The sequence below is a fragment of the Trachypithecus francoisi genome, unplaced genomic scaffold (assembly GCF_009764315.1).
Source record: "Trachypithecus francoisi isolate TF-2019V2 unplaced genomic scaffold, Tfra_2.0 Lachesis_group5, whole genome shotgun sequence".
Classification (NCBI taxonomy): Eukaryota; Metazoa; Chordata; class Mammalia; order Primates; family Cercopithecidae; genus Trachypithecus; species Trachypithecus francoisi.
In genome coordinates, this window is record NW_022681470.1 from 82,974,418 (window position 1) to 82,983,027 (window position 8,610).

The window sequence follows — 8,610 nt, forward strand, 5'->3', positions numbered from 1 at the left end:
TGGCCAGACTCCATCTCTAAAATTAAAAAAGTTTTTTTTTTTTTTAAAAAGCCAAAACATGGTGGGCAATCCCAGCTGTGGAGGCCCCTGACAGTGCCCTTTTGTGGATCAGAGTGGCCTCATCACTGGGGCTCCATCTGTCCCAGGAGGTCTGCTCACCTTGGCTTCCCAGCTGGCTGCGACAGAACCTGTCTGCAGGGTTCCAACACTTCACCCAGCAGCAGGAACTGCGGCAGGAAAGGCCCAACTCAATGCAACACATTGCAAACCAGCTTCCTGGTTTCTCAGGCTCGTTTTTGTCTTGGGGGTTGGGAGTGATGATTTAGAGCTATAATCATCCAAGAAGCATAGACATCACTGTCATATCCCAGGTGACTTTTAAAAATGCTTTGACGCATACATCTTCAATGCCTTTATCCACAGGAGTGGCTTTACAATATTAAAATCGGTTCAACGCTGTGTTACTCCTCAGCAAGAGGCGTTTGCCATGATAGCCTGTGGCCAAGGAGAAATGACAAATGAGTGGTTCTTTTTAGCTTGTTCACAGAGAGAAGCCTTGAACTTCACCCACATAACCCCTCCATACTGGTGTCTGCAGCTGGCAGTGCGGTGACAGAGGCTTGCACTCTATGATACTGTCACTGTCAGCCAGGCCACCTGGGTGGGGAGCCTCAGCCAGGTACCTCCATCATATTGAAACCACAGAAGCTGGAGCTGGAATGACCTTTGAAGACCCAAACACCTCACTTTACAGCTGAGAGGAGAGGCGGCTAAAATACAACTCCTGGACTCAGTGCCCAGGCACTATGGTGTCCTTGCCCACACTGCCCAGGGCTAGGGTAGGAATCTCATGACAATAAGCTCTAAAAGTCACTGGGAACTGAGGGCTTCACAAATCTTTTCAGCACATAGTCTCTTAGGGTCTGGCCTGTTTGCTATAGCACAATGGGATTCAGCCTAGAATGAAAACATCCAAGAATACAGAAAGCTGGGCCAGCTCATGACTGCAGTGGCAAAACGCATTCCCACACAGCCCCTTTCCGCTGTATGCCAAGGGCTTCTCAGTTGAAAAGGAGAGGAAACAGACATTTAGTCTATTTAGAAATGAGGCTGGCAAAAAAGGAGGTGACAAGTTACCCTGGTTCAGTTGATAAAAGTGCCTGAGCCTTCTCTTCACCTCCCTGACATCAGAGAATGAAAACAAAGACATTATACAGAAAAGTGTGGCCATTAAAAAGATCACACCCTTTACACTAATGCGCCAGCAAGCTCCTCACAAACCGCAGACTCCCAGATGTTCTTAGCTGAAAGGCACCTGCCTCTAGGGACCTCCAGTGGGGAGCAGGATGGTCACAAAGTAAGAACACCAAGTCCTTTTTTTGTTTTGTTTTGTAGAGACAGGATTTCATCACGTCACCCAGGCTGGTCTTGAACTCCTGGACTCCAGCAATCCGCCCACCCCTCCCAAAATGCTGGGATTACAGACGTGAGCCACCGTGCCCGGCCTGAGAACACTAAATCTTATATATGCCTTCAGCTCTTCAAAACCCCAAAGCACTCGCATCATTGTGTAATTTGGCAGTGGTACCAGTACTGGTTCCTGCAGTAAGTATGCTTAATATTAAAATGCACAGGGCGTTTGGTCCTGAAGGAAAATAGCATGTGCATACAGCTTGTTCATTTACCAACAGGCTGTTTTTTTCATTGGCCTTGGATGCCTCCAGTGAAGAGGTCACCAAGCTTTCCGTCATAGAGCAGCAGCAGCATTCAGGGAAAGGATGGCGGATTGCGAAACACTGCCCTTGGTGACAGGTTGAAATGCAGAAGGACCAGTATAGAAAGCTCCTCAAGCTTTTAGAGCTGAGCATACTGTAAGGTCAGAGTCACAACCAAGGCAACAGAATGCAACTCTTTTCATGTCGTATACCTTTAGTAAATTAAGAGCAACTGGTAAAATAAATACAAGTCTTCTTTGAATTAAGTATTTCATCTTTTTATTTCAAAAGAAGAAAGGATACCAAGAAGCAGAAGAATGCAGTTAAAACCAGCAAAGCTGCAAAGTAGGAAAGAAAGCTGAGGGAGAGATGGATCCAATTTCAACGATATGGCCACTTAATGCAAACACAGGGGTCTGATGCTGCAAATCTAAGTCACATAAGTTCAGTGACTTCAGCAGGTCCACTGATCCACCACAGTGACAGGGCTAGGCCCCTTCCTGCTGAATCCTAACTTTACACATTCTAGACACATGTCATGCACATACAGGTTACACTTTATGGTTACATGAAATTGCATGCAATTCACACAGAGAATCATTTTGAAGGCACTGTATTTTGCAGCAGGAGCTGCTACTTTCTGGCAAGTCCTTCCTAGGTTGGCTCACAAGTGGTCCTCCTTTTTATTTATTCTTATATGAAACTTTGGTGCAAAAATCAGGTGCAGTCTGATCCTACCCTGCCAGTTATTTTAGTTTCATGTCTCGCCCTCTCTTCCACGTTCCCTTCTTAAATGTAGATGTCAAGCTTAGAAGATGTTTCCTGACAATGAGATCCTGTTTAATTCAGATTTTCAAACAACTTTAGTCAAGCAAGCAGGAACTTATGTTGATTTAAAACAAGTTGTTACCAGTTTCCCTTACCCTTGAATTCAGCAGGCCCATAATTCACAAATTCCATGATAAGATACTTGAGGTTCTGTATGCATATTGAATGATTTCTAGTTACAATTAAAATACAGCCTTGTATATGCTTAAGTCAACCTTAACTTTTAAAACATGATTTCAGTATATGCAACCTTAGGCTAACTTCCAGATTATAAAGTCCCATTTGTGGGGTGCAAATGTTTACATCATTAGCAAAGAAAATAGCTCTGCATAATCTTTTGACATACATGCACACTTCTAGTTCTAAAATTCAGAGCAAAGCAAGAGACTCCAATTCCAGCGTACACTACGAAAGGTTATGGACTGTGACTATCCATCCTTTTGGACCATAAGAAATTCACCTTCAGGCCGGGCGCGGTGGCTCAAGCCTGTAATCCCAGCACTTTGGGAGGACGAGACGGGTGGATCACGAGGTCAGGAGATCGAGACTATCCTGGCTAACACGGTGAAACCCCGTCTCTACTAAAAAATACAAAAAACTAGCCGGGCGTGGTGGCGGGCGCCTGTAGTCCCAGCTACTCGGGAGGCTGAGGCAGGAGAATGGCGCCAACCCGGGAGGCGGAGCTTGCAGTGAGCTGAAGTGAGCTGAGATCCGGCCACTGCACTCCAGCCTGGGCGGCAGAGCGAGACTTCGTCTCAAAAAAAAAAAAGAAATTCACCTTTAAATTTTTTCTACTGTGCTGTTCTACTATATACTTTTGGTCTATCAACTTGGTAGGCCTGAAAAAAAATGTATTTAACCTTCTAAATCTCATAATAGAAATTATGTATATTGTTCTTTAGCCAGAAAGGTTCACTGCTGACTCCCCCACCTCTCAAAACACAAAGAAACAAAAAAACACCACCAAAGCTTTCCGCCATTCATGCACATGCTTATTCCGACCCTACCCCATCCCTACAAAGGGGCAGCAGAAAGCACAATGGTCAAGGGAAAGGGTATTTATTTATTTATTTAAAGGAGACAGGCCTAGCTATGTTGCCCAGGCTGGTCTCCAACTTTGGGCTCAAGTGATCCTCCTGCCTCAGCCCCCCCAGTCAGTGTCTAGGAGCACACACCCCCACACCTGGCTTAAGCACAAGATTTTGAAACCTGCCAGAGGTTGAGCAACAGAAAGCTTCCAATGAGAGAACTCAGAAGGGGTTCACCCTGCCTGAAGTCGTGCTCTGCTCGCAGCACGGGCGTGGCTGTCCCTCTCTCTCCCACCAGCTACATAATGGGGGCTTTCAGGATGCTCCTGTCAATACAGACTCCAGAGAGGCTTCCTCAAAAATTAAAAAAAAATCTGCGCAAATATGTAAGTACTGTAATTGAGGATTTCAGAAATACTTCACATCAACTACAGATGTCTCAAAATAGAATTCTTTCTAGTTCATTCAGTTTTGTTAGAAACACTTCATGTTCTCCAAAAAAGAAAAGCACCTAACGAAAAGCATGTCCTATTCATGCTAACAAGAAATGAATCCCAAAAGACACGCACCAAGAACCAGAGTAAAAGAATGTCAGCAAAACAGGACCCATCTTTTATCATCCCAAAGCTTCTATTTCCATCTCTGAATTTCTGCCAAATTATCTTTATCTTCCTAAGATGAAGCAAAGACTCAGAGCCCTCAAATGGCACGGAAGCGGCACCCGGTCTGCCAAGACATTGCTGTTAACAGAGTCTTTTGGATTAAAACGGGGAACTCGGAAGGAATGACTACATGGATATAGATGGGTGAGATGGAAGATATAAAATAAGAAGGGCAGGAGGGTGAGATTATTCCTTTTTTCCTTTCAAGGATGACAGTGATAGAATAAACAGCAGCACAGCAGGTTCAGATGATATGAAAACCACTGAATTCTGCCAGGAATTGAAAGAAGGGCTTCTTCACTTCGTCGAGCTCTGGAAAGTCTGTTTACTTAGAAACAGCTCTTGAATGAGAAGAGTTAAATGGACTTTCTGTTATTCATATAATTCGAGCATGGATCTCATGTGGTCCCATTACATGATTGGAATCGGTCTTTCTGAATGGCAGAATGTGCTTCCAGGTTGAAGCACAGTGGAGAATGCACTGAAGCCACCACACAGATGCCTGAAATTCAACCTGTGAAAGCACGTGACGCAGGGGAAACTGGCACAGAACAGCATACCACTGGTGCTTTATGCAACACCACTGACCTTGTCAAAATGGTCACTCCATTGATTTTTCCGCAGTTTATATCCAGGATGCATGCAATAGCATCTATGACTATAAAACAACTAAAAGCTGCACTTAAGATGGGAGAGCCAAACTCAGATCTTTTTTCTCCTTCTCTTCAAAAATCAAAAGAATACACCAAAAAAGATTAAAAAAGAATAAACCAACCAGTAGCTGCCGAGGATACACTGAAAGAGGAAATTCAGAACTAAGCTTTATCGGGGACGGGCACGGTGGCTCACACCTGTAATCCCAACACTTTGGGAGGCCAAGGTGGGTGGATCACCTGACGTCAGGAGTTCGAGACCAGCCTGGCCAACATGGTGAAACTCCGTCTCTACTAAAAATACAAAAATTAGCCGGGTGTAGTGGCGCATGCCTGTAGTCCCAGCTACTAAGGAGGCTGAGGTAGAAGAATCGCTTGAACTCGGGTGGCAGAGGTTGCAGTGAGCTGAAATCATGCCACTGCACCCTAGCCTGGACGACAGAGCGAGACTGTCTCAAAATAATATTAACAATAACAAGCTTTATCTACCCTCGCTTGTATAGTGGTGAGGAAAAAATAAAAACAAAACAAAAAGAATTTTAAAAAAGAACTAAACTTTAGAGGTAGAAGGCTCAGAGAGGATGACTGATTAGCCCCGCAGCCTGAAAACTGGTAAAGTCAGTCCCAGTCCAATGACCTGCCCACAACTCCACATGCAAAAAGGACAGACTGAGAGAGACTGAGGGCAGGAGGAACACAGAGAAAGGGAAATCAAGTCCAACAAGGTGGCAAAGACATGGACTCAATGACAATCTTTTTACCATGTTTTCTTTCAGAAACAAGGACATTTTATGTGAGGATCAAATATTCTCCCTTCAAAAATTTCTGCAATTGAAGGCTGGGCGCTGTGGCTCATGCCTGTAATCCCAGCACTTTGGGAGGCCGAGGCAGGCAGATCACCTGAGCTCAGGAGTTCAAGAGCAGCCTGGCCAACATGGTGAAATCCTGTCTCTATTAAAAATACAAAAATTAGTCAGACGTGGTGGCACGCGCCTGTAGTCCCGGCTACTCGGGAGGCTGAGGCAGGAAAATCCCTTTGAACTCAAGGGGCGGAGGTTGCAGTGAGCCGAGATTGCACCACTGCACTCCGACCTGAGTGACAGACCAAGACTCCATCAAAAAATTTTTTTTGTAATTGAAACTTAAAATGATGAGGCCTAAAGTAACTCGGGGAAGGACACTAAATTGTAAAGTCCTAACTCAGGCCTGAACCTCCCGTCCCTCTAGTAATAAATAAGTAGAAAGGAAATGCTACCTAGATTTTAACAGGGCTTTCTTCTCAGTATCTAAGCCTTCCCAATTACTTTCCTCAGATAAATTATAAGCTATTCTTCTCCCTGGAAATTTAAGTGGCAATGTCAATGGCTATTACCTCATCCATGGGCTGTTGCTGAGGTGCAGAACTAGCCTACAGCTAACTCAAATTCATCACCTCAGACTCACTGTGATGCCCAACCACTGGCACTGGGGTGGCCTCATGACTTACGACAATCAGATGAGGTTTGTGAATCCATACTTAAGTTAGCCCACCGCCAGGGATGGACAAACCTTGATCAAAGGGTGGAGGGAAACTCCATATTTAAAATGCCCAGTGCCTTGGTCAGCAGAACCACCTGAGTGATACCTGAGATAAACTGGTGGTAACAATGAAAAGCTGGTATTTCTCACATAAAACAAGTTGAAAAACATTTATTTAGAGATGGAATCTCACTATGTCGCCCTGGCTGTAGTACAGTGGCATGGTCTCAGCTCACGGCAACCTCCACCTCCCAGATTCAAGCAACTCTTCTGCCTCAGCCTCCTGAATAGCTGGGATTACAGGTGCCCGCCACTATGCCCGGCCAATTTTTTTTGCATTTTTAGTAGAGATGGGGGTTTCACCATGTTGGCCAGGCTGGTCTCGAACTCCTGACCTCAGGTGATCTGCCCACCTTAGCCTCCCAAAGTGCTGGGATTACAGGCGTGAGCCACCATGCCTGGCTGTAAAACATTTATTTTTAAAATGCCTTTAATCTTAAAAAAAAGAAAAAGAGGTTTCACAGATGTGACTAAAGCATGGAATGTTAGGCGCTTAAAGACCAAATTTTTAAAAGCTTTCTATAATGTATTTCACGTGTATGGTTACAACAATGCATATTTTAAGCCTAAGCCAAGACCCTTTCTTTCTGTTTCTGTAGACTTGGATGGAAACTTTTGGACTTGATGGGAAAATTAAATCTCTCTCAATCTAAACACCAGTGAATGTAAACTTTCTTTTCTTCTGAGTGCTTTTTCCTATTGAATTCAAAGTACCAACTATTCAATTTTCCCTATTTTCTAAGCCTTCATAGAATAACTATTGGCCGGGCGCGGTGGCTCAAGCCTGTAATCCCAGCACTTTGGGAGGCCGAGACGGGCGGATCACGAGGTCAGGAGATCGAGACCATCCTGGCTAACACGGTGAAACCCCGTCTCTACTAAAAATACAAAAACCTAGCCGGGCGAGGTGGCGGTGCCTGTAATCCCAGCTACTCGGGAGGCTGAGGCAGAAGAATGGCGTGAACCCGGGAGGCGGAGCTTGCAGTGAGCTGAGATCCGGCCACTGCACTCCAGCCTGGGTGACAGAGCGAGACTCCGTCTCAAAAAAAAAAAAAAAAAAAAAAATTAACTATTTACTAAAACCCAACCAACCTATAACATCATCCATCTCCTTTATGTTATTTCTTTATAATATGCTCTTAGAATTGTCATCTACTGCTGAAGAAATCTTTATTGGAATTGAAGGGAAACAGTTAAATCAGATTTACAACATGATCAACTATAAGGCTGTCATTTTTATATAGATCTTTTACAGAATAAATGTAGTCTAACTGGGCTCTAATGAAATATGTAAGCTTTTCTAATAATTTCTATTAAAACGAAAAGCTATATTCTCTTAGAATTTTTTTTTTTTTTTTTTTTTGAGAGACAGGTTCTTGCTCTGTCACCCAGGCTGGAGTACAGTGGCGTGATCACAGCTCACTGCAGCCTTGTCCTCCCTGGGCTCAGGTGATCCTCCTGCCTCAGTCTCCTGAGTAGCTGGGATTACAGGTGTGCACCATCACGCCTGGCCCAAATTAAAAAAAAATTTTTTTGTAGAGACGAGTCTCCGTTACCCAGGTTGATCTCAAAACTTGTGGCCTCAAGCTATCCTTTCACCTCTGACCAGCTTACTGAGCTATTTAGATGTCCTAACTACTAGGAATTATATGCCTTTAAATAAAGTGAGGAAAAAGAACAGCACTATTCAAATGGTGTATTCTTTTTACTCTCAGCCACCAATCAGGGCCCTTAATTTTCTCCCTCTGCCTAGAATTCCTGTGTCCTGCACTAGAAGCGTTTACGGGCCCTGCTCTCTGCTCTTTTGAGTATTTAACATGCTTTACAGAACTGGGGTGCAGCTCAGTGACTGTGATTCTTTGGTTCAAACACCTAATTGGTGCTTCATCCTTGATTTTTTCTGTATGTTAAACTAGTCAGCAAATACTCAAGGTCTACTATATGCTTTAAATGATACTAACATTTCCGTTTAGAAGGTTCTGTGCATTACAGAATATCTATAACGGAGACAGTCCTTTTCCCCTTTCTCAATCTTCACATGTATTGATTCCTTCAGATTTCAACAGAAATAACCAATAAATGTGGCAGACATTCTTACAACATCCTAAGTCATTATGATGGTCATTTATTTACCCTTTTACAATGC

At 43.9% G+C, this 8,610-nt stretch overlaps 1 long non-coding RNA gene across 1 annotated transcript; it reads right to left on the bottom strand.

Moving 5' to 3' along the window:
- Positions 1-1,971: 1,971 nt before the first annotated feature.
- Positions 1,972-5,802, bottom strand: LOC117074010. The gene is made up of 2 exons (XR_004433490.1): positions 3,322-5,802; positions 1,972-3,003 (listed from the first exon to the last, which is right to left on the bottom strand). It is a non-coding gene; the product is annotated as an uncharacterized LOC117074010 (long non-coding RNA).
- Between the last annotated feature and the right edge of the window lie 2,808 nt (positions 5,803-8,610).